At 37.1% G+C, this 14,463-nt stretch overlaps 1 protein-coding gene across 9 annotated transcripts in view; it reads left to right on the top strand.

The window, feature by feature from the left end:
- Positions 1-14,463, top strand: part of ERC2 (ELKS/RAB6-interacting/CAST family member 2) — a 1,114,913-nt gene that overhangs the window by 628,887 nt on the left and 471,563 nt on the right. The gene's annotated exons all lie outside the window — the stretch shown is intronic.

Consider the following 14,463-nt stretch of genomic DNA (forward strand, 5'->3'; position numbering starts at 1 on the left):
CTTGGTTCATTACCTTTTTATTTTAATAGCCTTAATTACATGGATTTTTCAGGGCTCAGGTTTAGTGTTTTTGGTTTTTTTAACATGCAAAACCTCCCTTGATTGGGAGTGGAGAAAAACTGGAAATACTTTTGGAAAAAAATGGGTGTGGGAATGGGATAGAACCTGCAACTTTTTTCTTTTAAGGCCAATAAAGAGTTGTTTTTATATTTCACAAGGTGAAAATGGTCCATCTTCTACCCAGAAGTTTCTTTTTCTAATCACATATAAAAGTGATGGGTATATATCCAAAGGTTCCTACTCAAGAGTTAAATTCTGCGAGGGGCACAAAGCTGCACATTCATTAGTAACCAAATCAGAACAGGAAAAAAGGGCTCTCCTATTTTCAACAGACATTGCTTATATGTTGAAAACATTTTTCAAGCCTTATACAAGAGACACTATCTCTATATATATGTTTAAAATCTAAAAGGGTCCTGACACATGATTTAAATATAATTTCCTACAATAAAGGGAAATGATTATAATTATAGTTTATTAAGACTGTAATGGAGACTTCAAAATTGGTGGCTAGATACACATAAATGCCCTATGAACTAGCTATTGTGGTAAGTGCAGTATGTGGGAATATTAAATAAGAAAATTTAAGGAATATAGAATTTAGAATGAAAATAGTTTTAAATGAATAGGTAAGACAGAAAACTTACTGTTTTCATCAACTCCCTCACCTACAGACCAGGTGTATATTACCTAATGAACAATTTTGTCATTGAAAATCAAAGGAATATTTGAATAAAATGATATTAATATTGAATAGGTACTAAATTTTATACAAAAAAGGGGAAAATTAAAACTTAAGCCAAATTATTAGCAGTGCAGAATACACAAATCGTATTTGTTTTCAATTCCTGGTGTCCTGACCCTTTAGTCTTTTTTGACTTGTTCAATAGAATTTCACACGTTCTCTCTTTTCTAAAGGAAAATTAACTTCAAATTGCCTTAATGGCATAATTAAAACAAAATTGTTCTAAGTATCAATGATTATACAGCATATTTTTAAAAAATCTTTTAAAAATGCAGTTTGGGTATCTAATATGATGTGATGTGACATTTGGGGAAGAGTACTGTTTTTATACAAATATTTTCTGAAACTTGCAAGAACTTTTCTTTTGTATGCATTCCTCAGTAAATTCAGGTAGCTAAGTCCTCTCATAGTATATTACCACAGTGAGTGTTTAATCTGCTACCATCATCATTGCCAATATTTTTATTTTGAATACAAGGGCAGAGAGGGAGCAAGGATTCTCAAAGGGTAGGGCTGAGAGGAGCCAGGCTTCAGGGAGCTTACAGGCCAGGAAGAAACCACTTGGGGCCTTTTCAACCAGACTTGGAAACTCTCGGCTATTTTTGAGACTCGGCATGAGAAAGTGTAGAAATCCAGTTGAAAAAGCTGTAAGAGCTACCATCCTCCATACCCCCATGGGGTTTCTGTGGTTATACTGCAAAATAAATGAAAAATTACCAGAATGTTCTTACATAAAAGGTCTCAAGACCCTACTTCATTAGGGACCATGTATAATACATGTCAGTATTTTTCTGGAAGCAGATTCAGAAACCCCAACCAGTGGGAAAACTTACATCTGTAGACTGGGAGGGTCTGTGTCAAGCATGATTATTCTTCCTTTACTTTTCTGCAATTAGAATCATCTGGTTTCTTCTGAAGTATATACACTGAAGATGAATTCTCCAAATCACATATCTCATTCCTTATGCTTTGTAAAAACGTTCAGTCTTCAAGCCGCTACCTATGGGTAGGGACAAGTGGCTCTTGTGAAATTCTTTTATTTTAAAAGAATCCCATGAAAATGTTTCTTAGTACTAAAGGATCAGTAAATGAAACCAGTGGAAAGCTCATTTGAACACTGTAAGTAGCATTTAATAAATGAGGAAAAGGGTGGAAAATGAGGAATGAGCAGAAAAAGCTATTGGTGCTTCCCACCACTCCTTCCACCCCAAGCCATGTGAATTCACAAGACTCCATTATCGACAAATCAGTGGTATTTATTGAGCAGTTACTATGTGCAGAGAACTGCTGTCCTAAGTGCTTGGGAGAGTACAGGCCAACACAGTTTATAGACACATTCCTTGTCAACAAGGGAGACAGACATTAATATAAATAAATTGTGTATATGTACATAAGTGCTGTGGGACTGGTGGGGTGGATAAAGGATGCAAATTCAAGTACATACGTGACACAGAAGGTAGTGTGAGAAAAAGAAATTAGGACTTTGGCAGGGAAGCAGCATGACCTAGTGGATAGGGTATGGGCCTAGGATTAAGAAGGACCTGGATTCTAATCCAGCTCTGTCACTTGTCTGCTGTGTAACCTTGGGTAAGTTACTTCACTTCTCTGCCTCAGTTACCTCATCTGTAAAATGGGGATTAAGACTGTGAGTGGAACATGGACTGTATCCAACCTGATTACCTTGTATCTACCACAGATCTTAGAGCAATGCCTGGCACATAGTAAGCCCTTAACAAATACCAGAAAAAAAGAATTATTGGAGGAGATGTGATTTTAATAAAGCTTTGAAGGTGATGAGAGTGGTGGTCTGTCAGATATGAATGGGGAGGAAGTTCAAGGTCAGAAGCAGGATGTAGGCGAGGGTTCTGCAGCAAGATAGAAAAGATGGACAGTGAGTAGGTTGGCATTAGAGGAGCAAATTGTGTGAGCTGGGTTGTAGTAGGAAAGTAGCAAGGTACTGGAGTCTCTCTTAATGGAGTAGTAATCCTCAATACCTCTTGGGATTCTTTGGCAAGAAAATAGTGTCTCTGATCATATTACTACAGGGATTCATTTTCTATTCTCATCTGATCTTTACTGTGGTATTCAAATTGCCAGTCAGCATTACTGTATTGGATGAAAAAGCATTTCTTAAACAAGTATACAATTGAGAAATTGTATACCCTGACTTTGATGCACAAGAGCATTCATTTCATTTTCAAGTATCTAGACCTTTTTGCCAAAAGATTTTGATCATTCAACTTTTTTATTATACGTATTCCTATTTAAAGACTCATTTACTAAAAACTTCATTCTATGTTCAATTTTGATTCAGCATTTTAGCAATGCTAATGCTGCATTCTGGGAACCAGATCCTAGTTACTTATGAAAGGTAAATTTGATAATTCAAGAATTATCTGTTTCTTTTGCTCTGGAATTTTAAAGTAATTTGGTAGGACGCATAACTGATATTTGCCTTTAAATTGTTTAATTCTGAGTGAATACTATTTGAGTGTGCGGATTTATAGTCAAATAACTTTGAACTGTGTATTTAAGAGATTTCAAGATGATTTCCAGTGCTTATGTTAGGAAAAACTTGCAAACACATTTTGAGTTTATAAACCCTGTGGTTGACATTAGGAGATACATCTTAATTTACTGGATATAATCAATTGTCAGTTTTGAGACAACTTCTTGAGCTACTATTACAAGTCTTTGTATACATTGAGTTATTTTAAGAAGTTTAGAGTAAGACTGGGTAGCAGCTTAATCTAGTGCATTATCTGGTTGGCCTTTTTGATCTGGAAATCTTGTGAAGAGGGCCACTCATTAGATAAGTACCCTTCAAAGGAGAGTCGGGGTAGAGAGATCCATTTATACTTTACTTTCTACCAACTGAAGAAAAGATGAATATCAACTGCATTGTAATTTGGATCAGCTACATCAAGCTTATTGTTGGTTTGAAGTATATTTTTGAAAGTAGCTTTTATTTAAAATTACTAAGTCATTTTGTAAACAAGTCGCTTCTTCTTAAGGCAGATATTAACTCCTGCAAATTAATCTTAGCAAGCTGCTCATGTCAGGGTGAATTTGGGCTTCAAATCCCAATGGACTTAATGCTCTAGGCTGAGAATTAGCTTTTTCCATATGTAATGTTAAAAAAAAAAAACTTTCTCTGCAAAGTGTTTTTCTACTTTTTGAAATAATGATAGCAATAATGCTTTCACTGCCCTTTCACATTAATGATCTCATTACATGCTCAAAGTATGAAGATGCAGGTATTATTACCTGCAAAGTAAGATTATACAGGTATTATCTTAAGGAAAGTAAGGTAAAGAGAGGTTAATTGTCCTGCCCAAAATCACATAACAGGCCAATGGCAGAGCTGAGAGCCCAAGTTCCAGACTCCAAAACCTGAACTCTTTCCACTAAACAATGAGCATGTTTATCCCATAGGAAAATATTTCCTCTTCTAAAATTATGCAATACATATGTGAATACCCCTTGCTACCATACTGCATTATGAAATAAGAACATAATTATTAAAAATGATCAAAGCTAGTGTCTTGCATGTTTGGAAGAGGAAGAACATTAGAGTCCTTTGGTTTGAAAAGGATGCTGCTGACAGTGTAACTGTATCTGCAAATGTCTTTGAAAGAGAATCTCATGCATATTTACTCCCACCCTTACTCCATGAAAATCCAGGAGTGCACCTCTTCTGGCCTCTTTCCACTCAGGTGACACCAATGGTTAAGAGAGGTAAAGAATGTCCTATGGGGGCATTTCCCCATGCTCTAGCTCTCCTGGCAATCCAAATCAGATAATGAAAACCCAGTTTAAATGTGTTTTCATATGGCTACTATACGTTAGGGAGCCAGTTTGGCCTAGTGGAAAGATGTTAGGTCTTTGAGTCTGTGTAACTGTGAGGTCTAATCTCAGCTCTGTCACTGTTTTACTGAGTGAGCTTAGGGAAGTCAACTGAGTCCTGCAACTCAGTTTCCCCATCTGTAAAATGAGGATAATAATACCTGTCTCTCTCCCTCACAGGGATAATGTGAGGATAAAATCATCAGTGTGAAAGCACCTTGAAAAAATTAAAAAGTGATAAATGAAATTGAGGTCTTAGGTGATTGAGCACACAGTAAGTGCTTAACAAATACCAGAATTATTATTATTATTTTGTGCCTCAGTTTCCTCATCTGTGGGATGGGGATTGAGACTGTGAGACCCACGTGGGACAGCGACTGTGTCCAACCTGATTTGCTTGTATACACTCCAGTGCTTAGTACATTCATTGCCTGGCACACATTAAGCATTTAACAAATACCAGAATTATTATTATTATATTATTATTATTATTATTGTTTTTGTTGTTACATTATATCCAATAAATGGCAATGACTCCTCATTTAGATGAGGTGTTCCAAAGGGCCAGATTTTACTTTTCCTTCACTTATGAACTACTTCTTTCTACAAAGGCTCCTTTTTACTTCATGAAGAGTTACATAGAAAGCTATAGGTGAAAAAGAATTCCATCCCATCTTCCTTTGTTGTACACTCAATCCATTAAGCTGCTGTGGTAAATCAATATTTTTAGGGGTAAGAAGCACAAAAAGCATGTGTCTCATCATTTTCAGCAACAATATGCTGCTGAATTCCCATTTTTAAAAGTGAAAAATGCCTCATGGTACTGTGTGGTTTTTAATAGAAACACAAACATTTTCTGAACTGGTAGAGTATATGCTTTCAGTTTAAATAATCACAACTAGCAGTTAAATAATCTCAGTACTTGTTAATCCTATGGTTTTCAAAGAGCTCAAAACACTTTACTCATTATCTCACTTTGTCCAGCATCCTCAAGAGGACTTTAATACTTTAAATAAAGAAAAGAAAAAACAGTACCAGATTCCTGGCCTAGTCTCCCTGAATCATTAAATAAAATGGCTATATGTTAAAAATTTGAAGGATTACCAATGTTAAACTCTGGACAAAACCATGATTTAAACACAAGACATGATTGACTAATATTACTGCATTCGTCACCCCTAAAAAAGAAGGAATCTGAGAAAATGGCTATTGTAAACAAGTCATATTTACCCACCATTCACCCACCATGACTGTTTTAGAGATAGGAATGGGGCTAAGCACCTTCCACTAAATTCAGCTGCTCTTTGTATATATACCATCCAGACAGCTGAATGTCAAACTTCTGTAGAATGAATAAACATGCCAACAATTTAATGACAACAGTGAAGCAGCCCCGTCAGAAGAAGAAGCCTTCGTCTTTCTTCCCAATGTAGCCAATGAATGGGTATCTTTAAGAGTTGCTGTCTACCTTTAGCTGATGCTAGGAAACAACACTAAGATTGGTTTTGTGGGAATGACTCCGAGATCAAAGAGCCATATATGTGAAGCTGCCTTTTTTGAATTTAAAGAGGGTGCCATTGATGGTAAATTTCACTTGACTGTTTTGTGGCTAGGACTTTGATTCCCACGTTAGTTTTGTCTGCCAACAGCTATGGGCGGCAAACCTAAGGGAGACTAGACTGTGAGCTCCTTGTGAGCAGGGAATTATGTTTACCAACTCCATTACTGTACTCTCCCAGTACAGTAATGCATAGTACAGGGTTCTGCACATAGTAATCACTCAATAAATATGATCGATTGCATTATCAACACCTTGAAGTTCTTCATGATCCTAAAAAAAGGCATGCGTATTGAAGGCTCTGTCGTGGGATACCAAACAGGTTAAGGAACATGCATGTAAGTGGTGATACATCTTGGGTGAGAAGCTTCAAAGCTACACTCAAACCAAGCCAAGCTGAGGTTTCCCCATGCCTCTGAAGAGTGTATACATAGCACCACAGTATCCCTAAAGAGCAAAATAATAATAATAATAATAATAATAATAATAATGGCATTTATTAAGTGCTTACTATGTGCAAAGCACTGTTCTAAGCACTGGGGAGGTTACAAGGTAATCAGGTTGTCCCACGGGGGGTTCACAGTCTTAATCCCTATTTTACAGATGAGGTAATTGAGGCACAGAGAAGTTAAGTGACTTGCCTAAAGTCACACAGCTGGCAATTGGTGGAGTCGGTATTTGAACCCATGACCTCTGACTCCAAAGCCCAGGCTCTTTCCACTGAGCTATGCTGCTTCTCTGCCCTCATCATATGTATGGAAAGAATCTTGGTGTTGGCAAAAATACTCCAATAATCTCCTTAAACACCTTCTATTGAGGGTGCTGTTCTCTGAAGAGACTTGTGAAGTAATTGTAGTTGCTCTAACATAGAGAGTCACCATCACATATTTAGCCATGAAAAGTGTCAAAGCTCCTGGAGCTGTTGATATCCTCAAACAAGGTGGGAAAGGGGAGGGTAGTTTTCTACTCAGTCACCTGTCCAGGCTCTTCTGTAATGTATGGATTACTGAGTACGTGCCATAAGATTTCAGAGGCCAACAGTCACCATTTTCAAGAAGGAAGGTAAAAACTGTGTGGGAATTATGAAGAGATCTTGTTGCCTCTCTGTTGCTGACTAGATACTGGCCAGAATTCTCTTGGAGTAACTACTGAAGAATATAATTTACCATATCCTCCCAAAGTCACAATATAGTTTCTGGCTACAGAAGGACACTGCATACCAAGGCTATATGACATCTTATATTTGGAAGATCATACACCCAAGGATCACTATCAGTGACTTGGAGATTAAAAAGTCTAACTGAATTCTGCTACCTAGTCTTGCTTACTCTCCTGGCCAATACTTCTTGGTCTTTCACTGACTCTTTCTCTGCCCCCCACTCACTCAGTCAACATTTATTGAGTGCTTATTGTATGCAGCACACTGTACTTAGTACTTGGGAAAATAGAATTTTTACCCACCAAAAGAACTGACCCTTTCCAGGGCTGAACTATGCTAAACTAAGCTTCTCCCTTTTGAGTATTTTTAAAAGTATATTTTAAAATATACTTTTTTGTTTCATTAACTAAGGAGATTATAATGACTGAAATGATAAAATAGGATATTTAAAAGAACCAAATCCAGCAGAGAAATGTGAAGGCCCTCATCTCTGATCCCATGGCCCAAAGAACATGTTGCTCAGAGACAGCAGTGAGAGAAAGGGAGGCTGAAGAGAAAAACTAAGCTTCTGTTTTCATGAATATCTTTTTTTAAGCTGACTGAATTACACCCTTGTCTTTGGAAACCCTCTGAGCATAATTCCCATGGGTCTCAGTGACACCTAGGGCAAAACTGATCAACTGCAGGCTCCCCTGTTACTAAACTCAGCCAACTAACTGATTATGATTCTAGCAGATGTTCCTGAATTTTAAAGATTGGAGATGTAATGGGCTAGCCTCCACTCCCCCCTTTTTCACTGAGCAAATGCTGCACTTTTGAGACCAAAAGAACCCCCTCTTTCCTCTCCCCCTCATTCCCCTCTCCATCCCCCCACCTTACCTCCTTCCCTTCTCCACAGCACCTGTATATATGTTTGTACGTATTTATTATTCTATTTATTTATTTATTTTACTTGTACATATCTATTCTATTTATTTTATTTTGTTAATATGTTTTGTTTTGTTCTCTGTCTCCCCCCTTCTAGACTGTGAGCCCACTGTTGGGTAGGGATCGTCTCTATATGTTGCCAACTTGTACTTCCCAAGTGCTTAGTACAGTGCTCTGCACACAGTAAGTGCTCAATAAATACGATTGATTGATTGATTGATTGATTCTAATAAGAAACTAGGGCTCCTGGCTTTCCCAGAGGGAGAATATTTGACATTCTGTGAACTGATTTCTTAAGGATCACTGAATCATTAGTATATAGAAATGTAAATGAATAGGAGGGTCCATGCAAAGGAAATGTAAAACCTATTATTACAAAAAACAAAACGATTATGTAGTGTGCTTGAGATGAAAAATGTTTTAACATCATTTTCTCTGGGGCAAAAGGTTGTAAAAAAAACCTGTAACAGAGTTAGTCTATATATGACTAATATTTGACCATTTTCCATATTTGGTATCATGAGGTTAACCCGTTACATTAAAAAAAAACAGAGAGTAGAAATATCCTAAGAAATTGATGTATTGAAAAAAAGCAGGATGACTTGTTAATTCCTCAATTATATATTTTATTTCCACATATATAAAAACTGTAACAGGGTAAGGATTGCATCTTCTACTTCAAGGCCAGGGCGAGTTTCTGCCAACTAGATTGTTCTAAGTGCTTAATTCAGTGCTCTGAACACAAGTGCTCAACAAATACCATTAATTGCTTATACAAGACATTCTTTCATCATTTAAAAAAATCATACGTATTTATCTTCTTATTGTTTTTATACCAGAACGCAACAGTGAAGTTCAGGTAGAGATGGAACATAACTATAATTCATTGTTATTATATATATGTTGCCAACTTGTACTTCCCAAGCGCTTAGTACAGTGCTCTGCACACAGTAAGCGCTCAATAAATACGATTGAATGAATTGTTGTTTAATTGATAATTTAGGTGATTTGGGATTGAACCAGTAGTTAACTTGTACATTATTTCTCTTCCTGAAAGCAGAGTGGTCTAGTCCCAGCTCTGCTACTGGTTTCTGTGTGACCTCAGGCAAATCACCTAATCTCTCTGTGCCTCAGTTTCTGCAGCTGTAAAATGGGGATAATATCTGACTCAAGCTCATAGAGATATTGTGAGGTTATAATGAAATCTTTCATGTGAAATAATGGTAAAAATTGAGCCCATACCACTCAGTCCAGAATTATTAGGAAGACAGAAAACTGTGCCAGCTATTTGAGCCATATAGGGGTCAACTAAATGTTGTCTCATCCCACTCTCCAAATGCCAGAGGGGGAGCCATGATGAAGAATAGGCAAAATTCTAGGATACCATATTACGAACACTGGAGAAAGTTGAAAGTTAAATTGGAGGTTTAAAACTCATATTTTGTAGCACCACTGATTTGTTCACTTGTCTACTCTCATCAATGAAAAAGAACTGCTGTGATGTACTATCATGTATAGTACTACTGTATACTGTACCCTATGCATATTGCATCAGGGTCTTTTAGGATGGCAAATACACTTAACATTTTGTTAGAGAAAGAATACTAGGCTTGTTGGACAACTGATATGACCTGATAAGTCATTATGGTCTTGTATACTTTTTCCCTGTTTAATGTTCAAAACATAAGGGGAGCCTGAAGGGCCTAGATAGTGATACTGCAAAATGATAGTGCTCCTTTTGGGCTGAGTATGAGATTTGATCTTGATCTAACCAGAAGAAGATGGGCTGTACAGACTTGTCCCATAAAGCAGTACTTTGAACAGGGGTCCCTCAGGCCAACTCCCTTAAGTAAATAGCTTTATATTGTTTTCTTTCCTAAGAGGATGTGAGTTGAACTTAAGAATATGTGTGTGTGTGTGTGTGTGTGTGTGTGTGTGTGTGTAATTTTTTAAAACTAACTCAAGAGCGTGGAAGGAAGTAGAGAAGCAAGTCTCCAGCAATGGTTGAGATTCACTGAAACTCATTCATGAAAGCCATTCAGTCATTCTCCAGTGAGGCCAGCCTGAACTACAGAGAGTAATGCCTCTCTTTTCTAGAGATGAAGTCATCATCTACTGCACCTTTTTTTGCTACTGCTGCAGACCAATAACAATTGCGGGTATCAGTGAATCACTCATCCTCATCCACTCATCCAGCTATCTTTACTGGATTTTATACTTATGGTCCAGGAGTAGTATTTTGGCAGTTTGATCTATTCTGTTGTGAAAAATCATTTATAGACACCAGAACTAGACTAAGAGTTTCAAAATATGAGGAAATAGGTTTTGGTTGTGATTATATACCAGCTCCTACTTGGCATATCCTACACACAACCAAGGATCTACTTAATACTTGAATGCTGTCACTGAGTTGTATTACCTGGATAACAAATGCTCAAGGACGTGGAACACTGAATTAATCAGACTAATGTGTCCTCTAGGAGTCCTCTACTTTCAACCCATTAATTTCCACTGAATAAGTGGTTATGATGACACTATTTTCCGATAGCATGATGTTGTTCAAGAATACATCTATAACAGAAATGACTTTATACACACACACATACATATATTAACACACATTTTGTGTGTGTGTATGTACATAGGTTTAATATATACCTATATTGTAGGGTATTTGTAGAAGGGAAAAGGCTGAGAATGGTCTAGAGCGAAATATAAAAGTAGCCTGGAATAGCTCAGAAAATCTTCCCCATCATCCTAAAATATAGATGCCTGAATTATATTGGTTTAAAGGAATCCCAATTTTGGAAGGTTTTTATGTATTATAAATATTTCAGGATTTGGAATGTTTCTTCAAAGAGAATTGTCTGGTTTGGGTCTTTTATGGGCATTCTCAGAAGCAGGTAGTCTATTATCTGCTCCTCTCATTTGCTGTGTGGTCTGTGAATGGAGAATGAGCTATGCATGTGTCTGTGAAGCATACAGCAAGTTTTGTAATTGGGTCTGCATTGGGAATTCAGTAGCACAAAAGCAGAGGCAGATTACAACTACATCTCCAGAAAGGAGGCAACCAGAGATTGTAGATCTTTCTTTGATGTCTCCCAGTCTGATATCCTCCAAAAAGAACAGATGATACCAACATTAACAAATTAAGGATAAAAGGACTTTTTACCTATTTAGAAATATTTCAATTGTCAATGTCCATGAAAGAAACTTGACTTTCAGCCAGTTTCCTTCCACCCCGCTGCCCCGGATGGATTTTGTCAAAGTGTGCAGTTGAAAATGAAGCTGTTGAAACAAAACACTGTTCCTTTTTTTATCTTATGAGAAATTGAGTTCTTTACCTTAAAAATGTTATGTACCATTTTGAGTTGAAAAATGCCTAAAATATTTTTGCAATAATATTAAGATCTATAGTTTATATTTTTTGCTCTCTTAGGAAGATCTCCCTTCAACACTTCCATATTGTAATGTTGTGTTTAGTCTAATGTAAGGTTTTGTTAGTATATAGACTAAAAAGTAATCTAATTAACAGATGAAGTTAGGAAATCCCTAATGTAATTTGGCATCTAAATGAATAGGGATATCTGTATTTGACAAGCAACTTCCACTTAAGACTAATGTAAGTATTACCTCATTAGATGTGGAACTTTACACTCTTTATATTGAGGCTTTTGCCAACTATAAAATATCCATTTGACAGAGGACCAGTCAAGTTTGAAAATGGCTATGTGAAAATTGGACTAGCCTTATTCAGATCGACTGGCTTTGTAAATGTTTAGAGTATCCTAATTATATCTTGTGGTGATTAAAAACATTGTGGATACTCTGCTGTTTCAGTAAAGTGACCTGCTTTTTTTTAGGGAGGAAGAAAGAGAAGAAAATGGGGGAGGGAGCAAATAACAGAGGAGCTCAAGAGAGGAGGCCTCTCACTAGACCATATGAATCCACTTACATGTAAATGGCTTGTCTATGTGAATTAAGGTGAAGGTTATGAAAGAACTGCTTTCCTACGTTTACTATAGGATTTTTGACAGTCTTTTTCCTCTTTCAAGTGAATTTGGCTTAAGTCCATAGTCAGTACAGTTTTAAGTAAACTCCTCTTTTGTTACATTAACAAGGTTATAACATCACTGGGGCAGACTTCCAGCTGCATGAACTGAGGCCTAAGTATGCGGGCTGAGGGTATAATTAAAACCTTCGGGTGGGAGAGCTACACTTATCGAGGAAAATTGGATAAAAGGCTAATTGTCCATAGCAACATAAGACATCTAAATATCTGTGAAACAAAGATAAAGAGTGGAAGCCTTGTGCTTTTCACTCTGTGAATTGGGATCTAATTTTTAGGATACCAAAAGATGTGACTGTGATTTGAACATTCGATAAGTTGTTCAAGAAGTGCTGAATGATTTTTACCTGTCTTATGCTGTGATTTTCTTGATTTTTCCCTCACTGTAAGCACTGATGGTGCATGTGCTGTCCATTCTTGGTTTTCTTTGCCAAACAAGAAATATTTTCATTTAAGAAGTTTCATTGTAAGTATGGCATTAGATTTTTCGGGTACTACAGATTAGAACAGACTACTCAGCACTTTGTCAAAGTTTGTCATATCTTCTATTTTTAAAAAGTACAGGAGGAGGGTGCACATACCTTTGGTGACCTTCTGGAAGATGACATACAATCAAGCAAGATGATACATTACCACAATGTAAGAAAAACAAAATGGGTTGTACTGGCAGCTTGTACTGAACTAAATGAATTGTGAAGGCCCATTTGTTATTCATTAAGAGAAGCAGAGCAGGGCTGCCTTCGTAGTGAGCCCTTAAACTTAAGGTCATTTTACACTAGTGCCCCAGTGGCATAGACAACATTGAAATACATTTTTAACAGCTCTTACAGTTTCACACTTTGCAGCAGTGCTGTTGGAAGCATTTCAGTAATGAACATGTTTTAAGGTAGTTTACTGTGACTCTGCAAAAAAAAAGAAGAAAAAAGAGAAATGAGTACATGGGTGAAGTGGCTTTATATACAGTACTGACTTTATATACAGTGCTAAAGAACCAAGCATGCACAGGCTCCTGCCATGAAGTCATGCAGCCTGCTTTTCCACCATCAGGGAAGCCTATCCCAAGGGAGCTGCAAGTTTCTGTATCTTTATAGTGCTATAACTGCTTTTCAGAGTGATTGTTCCCTTGGGGTAGGGAAAACCTGAAGTAAGAGAGCATGCGGAACTTGATTCTTTTGATTTGCTCAGGAGCATGCTGGAGAATGGTCAGCATTTTGGGATTGCTGTGGGGAAGCACACAGTCCGTATACTGTCCATCATAACCTTTAAAGGTTGCCGTGGGCACTCATGGTAAGGAATCACGGGTGAACCGGTGTTTGGGAAAGAGGGAAGTGAACTGTTGTGGAGTAGGATAAATATTAGGTATTTCAGTGTGTGATGAACTGAGCAAGTAACTTGAAGCTCATTGGTCATGGCTGCCAAGCAGATATGATAACATCCACTGATTCTGAAGTAAGAGTATAGTGCTAAAACTGGTCATTAACTGTGTAGAATGTCGACTCTGCTGTGATTGATTTAAAGGGTGACACCCAGAAATCACATTTTTGTCATTTCATGGCAATTAGGTAATTTGTGTTCTGAGTGCCCACTATGCTTACTTGCCTTTTGTATCAGAAAGTTCCTTATTCCTTTGAAAATCAGCACTCTTGAAGCTAGGGCACAAAATAACATTATTCTTTCTACTTTGATCATTTTTCTTCCCAAATTTTTCAGCAGGGCCATTTTTGATTGGGAGTACATGATCTATTGCATCAGTTATCATATTCTTAAAATTTTTTGTCAGTCATTGAATTCCAGTTATAATAGAGTTGGGAAAGAATTAGCCCCACAGCAGGTAACTATCAGCATTATGTTATATTATTTAGTTCAAAAGTCTGTTTCTCATTCTTTTGACATAGGAACCCCCACATGTTAAAACAGCTATATATGTCTCCGCTTTTGTAGATTGTTGAAATGAGCTCAATCCTACCCTGTTGGGTGATGTCCTTGGACCCAAGTGGCCATCCATGATCCCAAGTTCTAGTACAGTAGTTAAAAGCATTTTCACTTTCTGGTACAAACCTCTTCAACAGCCAACTTCTGAGGAATAAAATGATCTTACT

This window comes from Tachyglossus aculeatus, chromosome X1 (assembly GCF_015852505.1).
Source record: "Tachyglossus aculeatus isolate mTacAcu1 chromosome X1, mTacAcu1.pri, whole genome shotgun sequence".
Lineage (NCBI taxonomy): Eukaryota > Metazoa > Chordata > Mammalia > Monotremata > Tachyglossidae > Tachyglossus > Tachyglossus aculeatus.